Source organism: Pinus tabuliformis, chromosome J (assembly GCF_031772625.1).
Source record: "Pinus tabuliformis cultivar Carrire ecotype Pingquan chromosome J, CPIR1, whole genome shotgun sequence".
Lineage (NCBI taxonomy): Eukaryota > Viridiplantae > Streptophyta > Pinopsida > Pinales > Pinaceae > Pinus > Pinus tabuliformis.
This window is the reverse complement of record NC_142295.1, coordinates 916,832,942-916,847,676: the sequence shown is the minus strand read 5'-3', so window position 1 is coordinate 916,847,676 and position 14,735 is coordinate 916,832,942. Positions and strand designations below refer to the sequence as shown.

At 35.2% G+C, this 14,735-nt stretch overlaps 1 pseudogene; it reads left to right on the top strand.

The window, feature by feature from the left end:
* Window positions 1-10,426: 10,426 nt before the first annotated feature.
* On the top strand, window positions 10,427-11,225 carry LOC149229737 (uncharacterized; annotated as a pseudogene).
* Window positions 11,226-14,735: the final 3,510 nt, after the last annotated feature.

The following is a 14,735-nucleotide window of genomic DNA, read 5'->3' as shown; positions in this document are numbered from 1 at the left end:
CAGATCTTTTGACATCAATATTCTTATCTGATTGCTTGCCATGTTGTCTAAGGTAATCCATAGATTTGTTCCTACATTCTTTTTCTACATGCCAAAATTTTTTACAAGCATAACATCTTATATGAGAAGAGGAATCATAATATTTATGTTTCATATTCCTTCTATTGCAATCAATAGCGTTGTGACAAAATATGTTTCAAGCAAAAAAATATCACTTGAAGAAACCTAAGCACCTGGGAGTTCATATACTTCTTGTGAGATGACTCATTTCTTGAAACAATCCTCTTCTACAATTGGATGCAACATGCCCATAATTATGACATATAAAGCATTCAACATTATTGGTCACATGATAGAATAGATTAACACTTCTATAGTTAGGAGTAGATGATTTCCTTTGAAGATTTACTTTCCTTATTTGTTGATCAGGTTGACTTATTATCTCTTTATCGAGCATTTCGGCTTTTGCATTGTTAGACTTAATATTCCTTGAATTAGCTTGTGAACTAGATTCCCCTTTTACAATTTCATGAAAACTAGGACCATATTTAATGGCAAGATACCTTTGACTACTAAGAATGTAAATCCAAAATATTAGTACTATCTTGAAATCTCAAATGTTTATATTTTTCTTCTAATTTACCTTTTAGAATGCTTACCTCAACTTCCATTCTTTGGTATTGCTTTTCCTTTTCAAGATACTTCTTTCTCATTCCTTCTTCGATTTTCTCCTTTAAGTTCACAATTTCTTCCTTGAACCCATTCTCTTGTTCTTCAAATGCTTGAAGTAGTTCTTCATTTCTCTTGTTTGACTTTTCAAAATCTTCTTTTAGAGAGACAATCTCTGCTTCAATGCCCTCACAATATTGTTTAGATTCTACCACAACATTTACTGATTTAATAAGATCCCTGTTATCATATTCTTGCAACTTATATTTAAGATTAATAATTTTTTTCAAAGCAAGATCAAGTTTTCTTCTAAGATTAAGAATTTCCTTTATTTTATATTCTTCTGAATTAGTAACATACTCATCTTTTGATGCATCATTATTTTCTTTAGAAATAAGGTTACCTGTTGCTTCTTTTAATGAACAATATTCCTTTTTTCTTCCTTTATGTATTGCTTGTAGCTTATCATGTACTTCCTTTTTCTTTGCATAATGTTGAATCAAGTATGCTATTAATGATGTCACTTAATGCCTTACTGTTCTTTTGCACTTCTTTGTCTGGTGGAGGAATTTTGGTGAAGCCATTACATACGAAATATCAAATATCACCGTTCATTAGATTAGACTTCATATTCGCTTTCCATTGCTTATAATTATAATTGCTTAGCATAGGTACCCCTTCATTGTCCATTGTTTCTGACTTTCCTTATTCTTTTACTTCTAGGGCCATCATTTTTTAATCTATTTTCTCTTTAGAATGCTTACTTTCACTTTTACCCATGAGTGAAATTTTAGTATATTCATTGTCATCTTCACTATCATCATTATTACATAGATAGGGAAATGGGCCACAATTAGAACAAAAGCCCATACCTGATAGTTCTTTGTTATCATCTTCTTCATTCTTGATCACTTAAACCTTTCAATTTTCTTATTCATATTTATATATGCTACTATCATTAAGTAAACTAGTATATGTACGTGACTATGATGAACGGAAACAACATATATCCAGTTAGCTAACTTTTCATATATTTCATCATGTTTTCTACTTTAACCAGTATGTCATTACTTCATTACCCTTTAATTAAACAGTAACCATGAGAAATAAGAACAAAATAAACCATCACACATAAGCAACACATAAACACATGAGGAAACCAAGATTTTTAGGTGGAAACCTAATGTGGGAGAAAACCATTGTTGTCATCGTCTCTATCTTCATCTTTTATTATATAAAGGAGAACATCTTACAATCGTGTATTGGCATCAAATCATAATAGTACGCATGCACCCACCTGCATAAGGCTAAAAATTTCTATCATTCTCCAACAACCACTCGAAGGGATCTCCAACCCCCTGATCTCGTTTATCGACACCCACCAAAAGGGAGCTCCAACCCCTTAATCAAATTCACTAGCTACCACTAGAAGGAAGCTTTGACTTTCTCACTGAAGGCTCCAACCCTAGGCACCTCTGTGGACCATGTTCCACAATATTTCGTATTGGATCCACATGATCCAAAACATGAAACATGTAAGCCACTTTTCATCATATTTTTCGACTAGACCCACTACTATCTTTTCCCATGGAAAAATCATAATTTTCATTGATATTTGAAAATTACATGTTGAAGATGATGATAGCATATGAACTAATAGTGGTCATAAGCCACAATCTGTATTTTTCTGTCCAAAAATGAGTCAAATACCATGTAAGGGAGACTTATTTGATAAATACATACAATAAGTTCAGTAATATATAGACATATGATATACTATAATTCAAATAATTACATCAAAAATATATCCCAAAAAAAGACATGAAATTAGGGCCTATGGACCCTCTCTTGTTTCTCATCCATGTATGGCCGGTGGTAGTAACTGTAGATGTCCTGGTCATTTTGTTCTCTAATCAACCAGATCCCCCTTGGCTGGAGTGTGGCTTCTTTGGCAAGCTGGTTGGAAATTTTATTGCGCTCCCTGTATATATGATGACAAGAAATATAGTCAAATTGTGTTCTCAGCCTCAATGCATCATCCAAAATATGTCGGAGTGTGTGTGTGTGACATGCAAATTGTTGATTAAACCATTTTATGATGATCTATGAGTCATAAAAAATTTGTAAACGACAACATCCTTTATCAAGTGCAAAGAATAATAAGTGACAAAGGGAAATGAGTTCTGCAAAGTTATTTATCCCTCCGCCCAAGCCCATCTGGATCTCATAGTAATGGGTGTTAGTGATATGAAGAAGAATGCCACCACTGAATCCATGTTGCTGCGTCGAGACATCAAAATATGCCCATGGAGTAGCATGATCAATAGTTTCAACAAAGATGATTCAGGCAGATGGTTCACGGTCCTCCTCCGGGATGCATTGAAAAGAGGTAATGAGATGAACAGTGGCTAGTGCCCAACGAGGAGCTGAATTTGTAAGTATAATTTTGTTCCTTTGTATCCAAATGCACCAGCATATCAATACAGGTAGATTATGTATTCTATGAGAGCATGCATTAGTCTACCATCGATGTCATGCCTCCCCGATATTCGTCCCTTGCTAACAAGTCTATATATCTAGTTGTCATGTAACTACAATCCAGATAGAGGTAGTAATAGGGGAAAATAGGAATAGATGATCCACTATTTCCATTTCCTGTTTTCATAATATGCACCAAGATGGGCCATGAAAGGTGCACTTTTGTAAGTTATCCTTGGTAGGGATCTTATTCTAGAGAATGCACCACATGAGTAGTTTGGCCCTGGGTGATGCCTTTAGTTTCCAGAGGGTAGTCCACCACCAGTCAGATGAAAATGGTTTGTGATCTGTGTAGATATGTAGGTATCCATATTTTGGGGAGTATTTCCGATTTGGATAGAAAGAACAATTAAGCTCATCCTCCCCTTCAGTTACCCTTACGTGAGATTCCATCAGTGAATTAATCTAAGAAAGCCAATTTTCCTGCCAGATGCCTAATCTATCAGTTGATTTCTAGGCCTGTCTAAAGATGTTAGTGTTATCCTGATCTACAATATGTGCCAAGGTAGTGATGTCTGCGGTTGAGAGGTGGTGAATCGGCTCCTGGGGAAGTTTATATGTGTTCCCACAGCTAATCCATGGGTCCAAACCAATACGTACCTAACTTCCATTGCTAATCTTCCATGTCAGTCCATCCCTGATATATTCTAGTTTGTTGAGGACCACCCTCCATATCGTTGATATATTTTATCTGTCCCAGGATGGGAGTCTGATCCAATCCAGAACATGGAGTGGGAAGATATACTTCTGAGAGACAACCTCGACCAAAATATTTCTCGAGGTGAGTACATTCCATCCAAATTTTACAACCAGGGCACTAGCAAATATTCCTAGTCTTTTCAGACCCCATCCTCCCCCCCACATTTTGGAAAGTGAAATATTTTCCCAGCTAGCCCAAGCAAATATGTGCCCTTCATGTTTTCCCCTACAGATGAATCTACATCACAACTCTTGGATTCCACTGATAATTCCTTTCGGTATCCAAGAAAGTGACATCCAGTATACCGGAGTAGCTTCTAGGACCGATTTGATGAGAATAAGTCGACCCACCCTGGAGAGCCATCTATGGTGCGAAATATTTAGTCTCCTTTCAATTTTGGCCACCAGCCAAACCTAGTATGCTATGCGGTAATTGGAAGGTTTTAACCAAAAACCCAAGTAGTTTAATCCATCATCAAGATGCAAAGAGGTGAATGGGAATTGTTGCATTTAAGAGTGTATCTCATTGGGTGTGCATCTAGTAGCAAAAATAGTGGACTTATGTTGGTTTCACTCCATACCGATGGTGAAACAAAAGGATACAAAAGAAACAATGAATTCAGTCGTATCTCCCAATGATCCATTCGAAAAGATGAGAATATCATCAACAAATAGCAAGTGGGTCAGTCTCTCAGCAATAATGAGGCAGCTCAGCCCTTCCATGATCAATAAGAAAAGAAGAGGTGAGAGTGGGCATCCTTGTCTAAGGCCTCCCTATGCATGGAAGAAAGATGATGTTGAACCATTGATCAGAACATTGTATGAAACATTAGATATACAACACATAATCCATTGAATGAAAGATAGAGGGAAGCCAAGATGAGTCAATAGAATCTGAATAGAGAGCTAGCTGGTGCGCTCAAAGGCTTTAGCCAGATCAATATTGAGGACCATACCTTTCAGTTTCTTAGTTTTGATGGACTGTAGGGCCTCCTGAGCTTGGCCCACAGCTTCATGTATCTGATGAAAATCAAGAAATGAAAATTGCTCCGGGAATATGTGATCAGATAATATGGTCTTGAGGAAATTAGCAATAATCTTGGCAATGATCTTATAGATACAATTGCAAAGAGATATAGGCCTGAAGTCATTGAAATATTGAGGGTCATCAATCTTGGGAATAAGTGCAATGAAGGTTGAGTTTAAAGCATCATGCATCCTCCTCTTCGTCTGGAAATATTCAATGACCTATAGAAGCTCATTCCCAAGGATGTCAAATAAAGCAAGGTAAAATTCTATCGACCAACCATCAGGTCCAAGGCTCTTATCCTTCTTGACTCAACACACTACTATCATTTAACCCCAATACCAAATAACAATATTGAAACCAATCACTACATCAAATCACTTAATCACTGAATCAATCAAATCAATGAATTTCTACCATTTCTTACAACTGAATCAAACCAAACCATAACAGATATAAACCATCGGATACATCAATATACGAAGCCAAGCATTATTACCCATCATAAAATCTAGATGCTTCGACTTTAAAAACCTAATCAACCATATGTCAGAATATATACTTTACCATTCTGAGTCATACCTGCATATGTACACACTTATTCTTAGGAGAAACTGCACACATATCTCCAAATATTGAACAAATGGGTCTAAATAACTCACACCGAATCAATCATTGAATCACATACTGAACCCATCATAGATCCCTGAACTAGATACATATCATCACACAGTAGCATCATCTCTAATAAACATATCATTCCATAACCTATTCAATCCAACCATAACTATTAAACATAGATTATCATGTAAGAGACATCAATGATAGACAACAACAAACATAATAGAACTGATCAGACATCATTTATAACTTATACTACAAAAACTTAGTAGATGTACGTGACTCTTATAAAGCATATCTGCGTATGTATGCAATTATTATTCACCACACCTGCATATAGATATGTCCATATTGCATAATATATATGTGACTACCTAGTAGAGGATCCATGCATGTACGTGACTACTCAGTGTAAAACCCACATACATATATGTAATCATTGAAACATACCTTCGTTGCAACACAACATTTTCAAACCCAAATCACGACATGCAAAATATTATAGACACACATCATAATTTTATCATCATAGATCTATCAAACCATAAACAAATTATTCAATATATGGTCATTTCAAATCTATTAGATTCGATCCATCTCCATGCTCCCTGGTGCGCTCCTATTTCAGATCAAGTCATTCATCAATAATCCATCATATGCACACACTTAACACTTGATCTCCATCTCCTTATATAGTATAAGCCTTAGCCAATACCTTAGGCCAATCCTATAGTAACGTTGATGGTATTCTTTGACGATATCAAATATTTGTTGTCGCACTCATTATTATGGGTCAATACCATGGTAATGACCCCCGGTATTCAAAATACTATGGTGTAGAAATTGTGTTTGATTTCTCTTCATCATACCTGCATATGTACACAATGTTTCTTCACAGGACCAGCATATACTTTTCAAAACTTCACTTTTATCATCCTTTTGTCTCTGAACTGATATTCCTTTGTCCATTCCACCTGCAGCATATGCAGAACCATCATTTTGATATCTTTATCAAGTAGGTTTCCATCAAGGACAACACATTATTCATAATGCCAATAGGAGTTTCTCAAGGAAACAAAGAATAATCCAGTCAATATTTTTAGCATAGTAACAATAATGAAGTATGAAGCACCTCATGGGGAGAGAATCTCCAATAGTGTTCATTGAAGACATGCCATTTCATAGTACTTGTCCATTATGGATATAAGAGTCTCAAGTTGAAGAAAAAATATTGGTTTAGGAGCTTTCATTCGATTAGCTAAACACAAAATATTTATATGTAAACTAGTGCAAAGAATGACAACTGAGTGTCCTAGAAGCTATGGTTACAAAGATCATGACAACTATTGAACATCCTTGAGATAATGATCATAATTGTCATAAGAAATTTCATGAAGACAACATTTGTGAAACTAAGGATGCAAGAAGTTTTTGTTGTGATGCTTGTGTATTGTTGACATTTCCTCATAATTATCACTCAGAAAAACTATAGAATATGGGGAATATCATGCTAATCAACATTCAAGAAGTGTTGATTGTTATGAGAAATTTTCTCAAGTCAGAAAATTTGTGAGCCAAAACCCAAAGATACTATCTTAGTAGTATGAATAAACAATATGCAAATAAACTATATCAATGAACAAAAAAAAATAAAAATGATGCCTCCATGCAAGGAATAGTGCCTTCATACAACAGTTATATAACGTTGAGTAATTCAGTCAAGATGCAATCACTAGAAGTAGGCTTAGCATTGGAAATTCAACATAACATCATGCATTGACCAAGCTATTCAAAAATAATATGCCAAGAAAAAGAATTTTTCAAATACAAGAATTTCACTTGTGCTCTGAAAATATTAACTCGGATCCATATCCAAAACCAGCTCGAAATTCAGTTGCAATTCCAAATAAGAGTGAGATACCTAGTTTTAAAAGAGAGTGGTTTATCTCATTGCTTATGCCCAAGGTTGGTAGGTGTACTTATTAAACATAAAATGTATATGGATTAATATGAGTACAAAAGCTCTTATAATCTATTTTTCCTATTGCAAGGAATACCTTGTACAAGTGACAACTAATTAACCTAATAAATGAGATCAATTTATTTAAGAAAAATCTAAGGTAGTAACAAATGAAAATGTTTTACCTCGTTCACTAAAAATCATTTTTAGACCTAGACTCAGATTTTACAAATCTATATCAAGTTTCACCATTTTATGGTAGAGGAAGTGGTGAGAGAGGCATTGTTAAGAACTTATGGGATATCTTAGCATTGGAGGCAGGGTAATAATCCTATTTGAAGTCTAATTACATGGATCGATCTATGATCATGATACTTCATATCTTCGTTATATATATTAACAATAATCAAGGTTAGCATTTGTTGAGCATCATCCATGGGATGAAAGAAAAGAGAGGAAGATGTGTCTGTTTAGACCGGTAAAAATAAGATAAAAATTTTGTTGTTGACGATGATGAATATGCTATTGTTGATGATCAGTCAGTTCATGACACCCATTGCCATTGAGTATTATGGAGGATGATCTATCTACCTCTCTCCAAGGTATGATGCTATTTATAAACAAAAAGAAAAATAAAAAATGATAATAAGTCAAATTTATAGGCAATAAGAAGGGAAAGAAATCAAATTCAGATGAGGAAGACGATGATTATGGAAGTGACACTACTAATGGTAATGGTGATGTGAAGAAAAATAAATAAAAGAGGACTAAAAATAAGCCTAAAAATAAATATAGGCAGACAACATGATTACTTGATGTAGGAATAGGACCGTTATGACAGTAAGAGAGTTATTCACTCACGCTATTTATTTTGGCAATGGAAATGTTATAACACAAGTACTAGTAGAACTATGGTATGAACATATGTTATTGTTGGAGAATCTAATTCCAACCACTTGCTAGGTGTAATAGTCATCCATCCAAGTGTCATAGTTAGTTGAATTTAGTCAAGTTATCTTGAGTTCAGTTCAATCTTACTACAACCATTTATTACTTATGTCTCCAATGTAGTCTTATTTAACTGATTCGTAATATTGAGAAGAGAAATCCTAGTCTCCACGATTTCTTTTCATTATTTGTCATGGTAGCAGAGAGGAAAGAGCAAGTTTCATAAGACTTCCGAGAGAGAAACGTCTCAATTATTTTTAGTAAGTGTTGTCTGAATTCATAGATGAGAGGTTGAAGAGAAACTACGAAAATAACTTCAATTTTACACATGTGAAGAAATAGAAGTGTGTTAGTTTCACACCTTTAAAGAAAACATAGTGTGTCACCTTTGCAAAGGTTAGTAAACAAGTAAAAAAGACAGAGATAGAAATAGAAACAAATATAGAGGCAGAGGCAAAGAAGGAAGCCCAGAAAGAGAAAATAGAGACAAAGTCAAAGGAAGAGAAGGAAGCACAATGGGAAAAAGCTCTCATTGTAAAGAAGAAGGAACATAACCAATGTGGTTCTGCAGATGTTTTTAAACTTACCATTGATTTAAAATGTGTAGGTAAATAGGACGATTATGAAGAAGAGTTAAATTTTCTTGAAACATGGCTTGCAACATTATAGAAAATGACATGTGGCAATAGTCCACATAAAAGCCGATATTTGAAGAACTACAAGATATACTTAGATAGCCTGGAACAATGGAAGACCTGCACTAGCAAATGATGAAACTGAGGTTTGAAGGATACAAGAAAAAGAAAAAGTTGAAACAATTTAGAGGGCATAGGATCTGGAAGAAAAGAATAAGAAAATCCAGATGATCTCAAATTTTAAATTGTAAGCCTAGCTAAGACATAGCCAAGCAGTCATCTTAGTTTAAATTTTTTTGTGGTTGAACTTAAGGGGGAGTGTTGGAGAATCTAATTCCAACCACTTTCTAGGTGTCATAGTCATCCATCCAAGTGCCATAGTTAGTTGAGTTTTGTCCAATTATATTGAGATTAGTTCAATATTACTCTCATCATTTATTACTGATGTCTCCAATGTAATCTTATTTAACTTATTCATAATATTTATAAGATTAATCATCTGCTCCCTAATTTCCCTTCATTCTTTGTCATGGTATCAATCCTCTGCTCCACGATTTCTATTCATTCTTTGTCAGTTACATCAACTAGTTGATACTGTGTTGGCATGAATATGGCATATGCATTGTATTGGTAGGATTGTGGAATGTTACATAATGAATGTGTTATAGTTAGAGGTCACCAAAGATATGTGTTATGACATAGGATGCTAGATATGAATAGAAAATGATGCCAAAGATGCTACAGAATCGTTATGGTCAAAGAAGGCCAGAGGTATGCCGATCCTAGTAAGGAATAATAACATTACAAGTCTCTCTACCTAGATCTGATATACGTTAGAAGTGCAAACATGAGGATGGAATCGAGAGTGAATGCATGCAATGGAGGCAGTAATTCTGAATTTAGGAAGGAATAATGTGAGAATTAAGGAGAAAATCGCATAGCTGAAAACTGTGGTGGGAAATTATTAGAAACATTACAACTGAAATGTAAAGATGAAAGTTACATTATCAATAGTTTCAAGAAAAATGGGCAAAACAATTGAAAATTTTGTATCCCAGATCTTCGCCAGAGATATTCCCACATTTCAACTACAGAAATGGCCATGGAATATTATTCACCAACCCACTTATCATGGTACACCAACTAGAGTTGAAAGGAGGTCCTTCTCTCCTTAGATTACTAGTTGGCTTAAAGTGTCACTCGTCCTCAATCAGAATGCTAAAATTTAGGAAAAATTGCGTTGTAATTTATGTAGCATGGAAGGAAACACTTCGATATGTTTTGTTCCTTTTCACGTTTTCTAGCACATTCGCTTCAGTACATGAAGCTATGAAGCTATGCCTACTTTTGGAGGATGTGCCAAAACTGCAAGGTGGCAATCTTTTCATGCCGTGGAAAGCTCTTCTTACGATAACAATTGTTAGACCTTCGATGCTTCTAACAGGGTTGAATATATAGCACACAAGCTTAAATAATATATTCTAATGCAAGAAATTATACTTGCATCCTATGTGATATTAAAAGTAAAAATTTTGGACCCTTGTGTAGGCCATTGACGTGGACACATGGAGGCATTTTTCTATTGTGCTGCGAAAGTTCCCAGAGCATGTTGTTGACTGTAATGTGTGGAATATTCAAGGAAAAAATTGTGTGAACCTTGGCTCAAGTTGTGCACAGGTTGGTTGTATTACAACCTTGGTTGGCACCCATGTCATTTTGACATACTTTCCCGAATTCTTGAGAAGAACGTGGAGGATAATGTGAAGAAAGTAGGTGGATGTCGTATAACACAAGTGAGGGAATTAACATGGGGAGAAGACTTGGATTCTGATATGTCGAACCTTCCTCTAGATTATGTCCTTGGTTCAGATGTTGTTTATAATGAGGACATTGTTCATGGATTTATTACTACTATACAATGTCTTTGCAGAATCCAGAATAATATTTATATTTCTAGCTAGTTTCGCAATGAGGTTCTGCTTGAGTACTTTTTAGAATGTGCATTGAAAAGCTTCATTATTGGGAAAATTGAGCAAAGGATTTGGCACCCACAATACAAAAGTTGACTTGGCACCCACAATACAAAAGTTGACGAGTTGTAATCTTTTTACTGACTGAGAAGTTGTAAAATATGGTTTTAGATGCTTATTACTAAGTTTTCAAAAATCATTTGTCTACTTTGACATAAATAGGAGCACCATAATACATATTAAAGGATTTTTTTTAATAGGAAAAGTATATGCAAGTGTTGTGGGAAGGGATAGTCTTGAACTCTCAATTAACTGATGAAGAGATTAGAAGGTGATCCTTAACCCTTGAATAAATTGGATTACTATTAGCAGCTTTAGGCTTTTGAAATAGAACTTGAATTTACCTTTCTATAAGTAAATAATTTAAGGATAAATAAGTGTTGGCCACCATAGTGGAGGCCCCCTTGCCATTGATGTCAAAGGGGGAGGAAAGGAGAAATAAGGAGAAACAACTCTTAGGAACATAGGGGGAGGAAAAATGTTTCCATCAATGTTGAAGGGGGAGATTGTTGGAAAAGTTGTTATTCATGGAAAAGTGTATTGAAGGTTTCATGTACTACTGCTAGTGTGTCTTAAAGATGAGTATTTATTGTTGTCCCTATGAATTGTTGATCATGTAAAGCTTATCAGAAGTATTTTCTTGTAGATGTTGTGATGTAAATGGTTGAAGATATGTCGATGTAAATGCTTGAAGATTGATGTAAATGGTTACTGATCTGGCAAACCCTCATTGATGCAGGTCAAGTATAGAGGTGCATGAAAATGTTGTGATGTAGGTGGATGAAGATGTTGTGATGAAAGTGGATGTAACAATGGAGTGATCCAAGGAACCTCATGTTTTCCAAATGAACCTATATTTCTTGACATTATTTTATCCTTGTTTTATGTAAGCATTAAAGTGTCGTATTAATCATTTAAATAATATTTGGTGGATCATTAATCTTGTTTTGATATTCAAAATCTGAAATATGTGAAACAAATAACTATAATACAAATAGGAAAGATTTCAATGTAGATTTCGACATGGAATACAAATAGTAAGCAAGCTATGTAAATAAAATGGTGTGATTTTCAATGGTAGAATGGTTGGTTTTGTTAGAAAGAAGATGAATAATTTTGTGAGACCTAGTTCATGAGTTACTTGGAATGAAGAGAAAGAGGAAGAGGAGAATCTGTGATGCAGAAATAAGGAGAAGGAGAAAAAGGTAAGCAATTGTAAAGAGAGAAGAAGCATTGTTCAAAACATAGAAGGAGTCCAAGTAAATTGACAAAATAAATATTTTATGTGTTAGGTATTTTTGTCTCCATTCAGGTGGTAGCTTGAAAAAGAAAAGGTTGGAGCCAGTGAGTGGAAGTAGGAGCTTCCTAAGAAGTTATAGCTTGGAGAAGAAAAATGAAGGTAGGATCCTTCTATAGGTAGAAGCCTACAAAAAAATGATGTAAGGGGGAGTGGAAGATTTTACTAAGTTATAGCTTGCAAAATAGTAGAGTGGTTGGAGCCTCCAAAAGCTGATGTAATAGAGGAAGTATGAGTATTCCTTTACATCACAACAACAAGATATTTTTGGTTTTTCCCTTTATGGGTTTCCACTTATATCTACTGTCTAGAAGTTCTTCTTTTGTGTGATGATTCTTATGTTGTAGTTGAATGTTGTTCATATCTTAAATATACTTTCTATATGATGTATCATTACTCATTTAATAGGTCATATAACTATAAGAAAGAAAAGGAAAAACATGAATTTTATGTCTGTGAATGCACTACACTGATTAACCCTCCCCTCATTATGGTCATGTTTCCAACAAAGAATTATGGAAGAATACTCCGAAATGGAAGAAATCATCATAAACACCATAATAAAAGCGAAAACAATAAGAATCATGTAGTAAACCAGTGGTTGGTTTATTCTCTTTCCATATTGTTCGAATGGAAATAACATATCGAATGAAATGATACAAAGCCAACCATTGACTTACTACACGGGGATTTTTATTTGAATGCGTGTAGGTGGATGCTTTCACATAAATTCATTTAATTAACAATATCCTCTAAAATAAATTAGTAGCATACTATAATCTTAAAGGTATTCTAAACACGCCTAGAATCTGACTTTCCATGACACTTTTTTTTAAATGTATGGTGAAGAAAAAAATTGAAACATCAATTGTGATTGGTAGGAAAAAATTGAAACCATAAATTTGACATCCAATATTATAGGTTATACATGTCATAAATTCTGTGGCTATTTTATATACGAAGGGTGAGATATATTTCATCACCATCCATTGTCAGGCCATAAGAGAGAATGATCAAATATATTGGCTCAGTGAAAGAGACTAAACCAAGTGAATTGTAACACCCTCCTCCCACATCTACCCAAGTAACCAACCAACCAAGATAACCAAGCGACGAGAGGCCACTATGATATGATTCAACCTCCTAAGTCATGTTAAGGAAGTTGATCCGAAGCAAACACACCATACAGACCTTCAACATCAGCATTAGGACCCTTAGGAACCATCCCAGACTTTTTGCCAACCAACCCCTGGGTCCTAGTGAGATCTTGAACCACTTGACCCCTAGACACTCCCATGCTATTGGCCTCCCAGTGTCCAGGAGGCTCTGGATGCTCCCATGACAAGGAATGCGAGTGTCTAGGGATATTTTTCTCAGCATTATCCTAGCATCCCTGGGATTTGGTTCACTTTCTAAGGCCCAGAGCTCAAGTCACTGCCTAGAATTAAATTACACCTTCAAAATACTAAGATAACAGGGAAATGACAGTACAAATGTAGTTACTTGAATAATACCTTGACTTGACCCCTACTAGCCATGACAAGAATTTCATCAAACATGTCATGAATATGTAATCAACAGGTGTAAATAACACATATGAGCATATGGGTCTCATACTTAGCTAAGAATCGCTAAGAGGCATTGATTCCTCAACACATTAGCTTCCATTTCATCCATTAGGTCATAGATACATTGTTCGTTCATTTACAGGTAAAAACATGATGAGAGCCATACATTGCTACCATCATAAAATATATACATAACCGACATAATAGAAACATAAATACCAAGGAAATCACAGCCATATAACCCAAATATAAACAAGTATAATAGTCATATAAATACAAGGAGAAATAACCTCATATTGATGATGCAAAAACCGAACCCAGGATGGGATTTCCATGTTCCACTCGACCATAGAATGGCTGAGCCAAATCTCTCTTCAGCTAGTCACCCCCATACCATAATCCAAGCATGAATGTGGGATCTCATAAAACACATCAATCAAAACCATCTAAGGCTTCGAGAGGAAAAACCCACCTTAACCCATCAAACAGTGATTCCACCTCATGGTCGGACATCACAAAACGATCACCAGATCGGTATCTACCCAATCCTTCCACGTATCTTGAGCGTTTGTTCCAACCAAGGCTTCCATGACTAGTAAATCAACCCACAATTGTCACTAGGCTTCTAGAGTGTTTGTCCAACTAGGGCTTCTAGGACTAGTAACTCAACCCACCAAGGACTTCCAAAGCACGTTTTTCCAACCAAGGCTTCAAGGACTAGTAACTCAACCCAAGTTGTTACA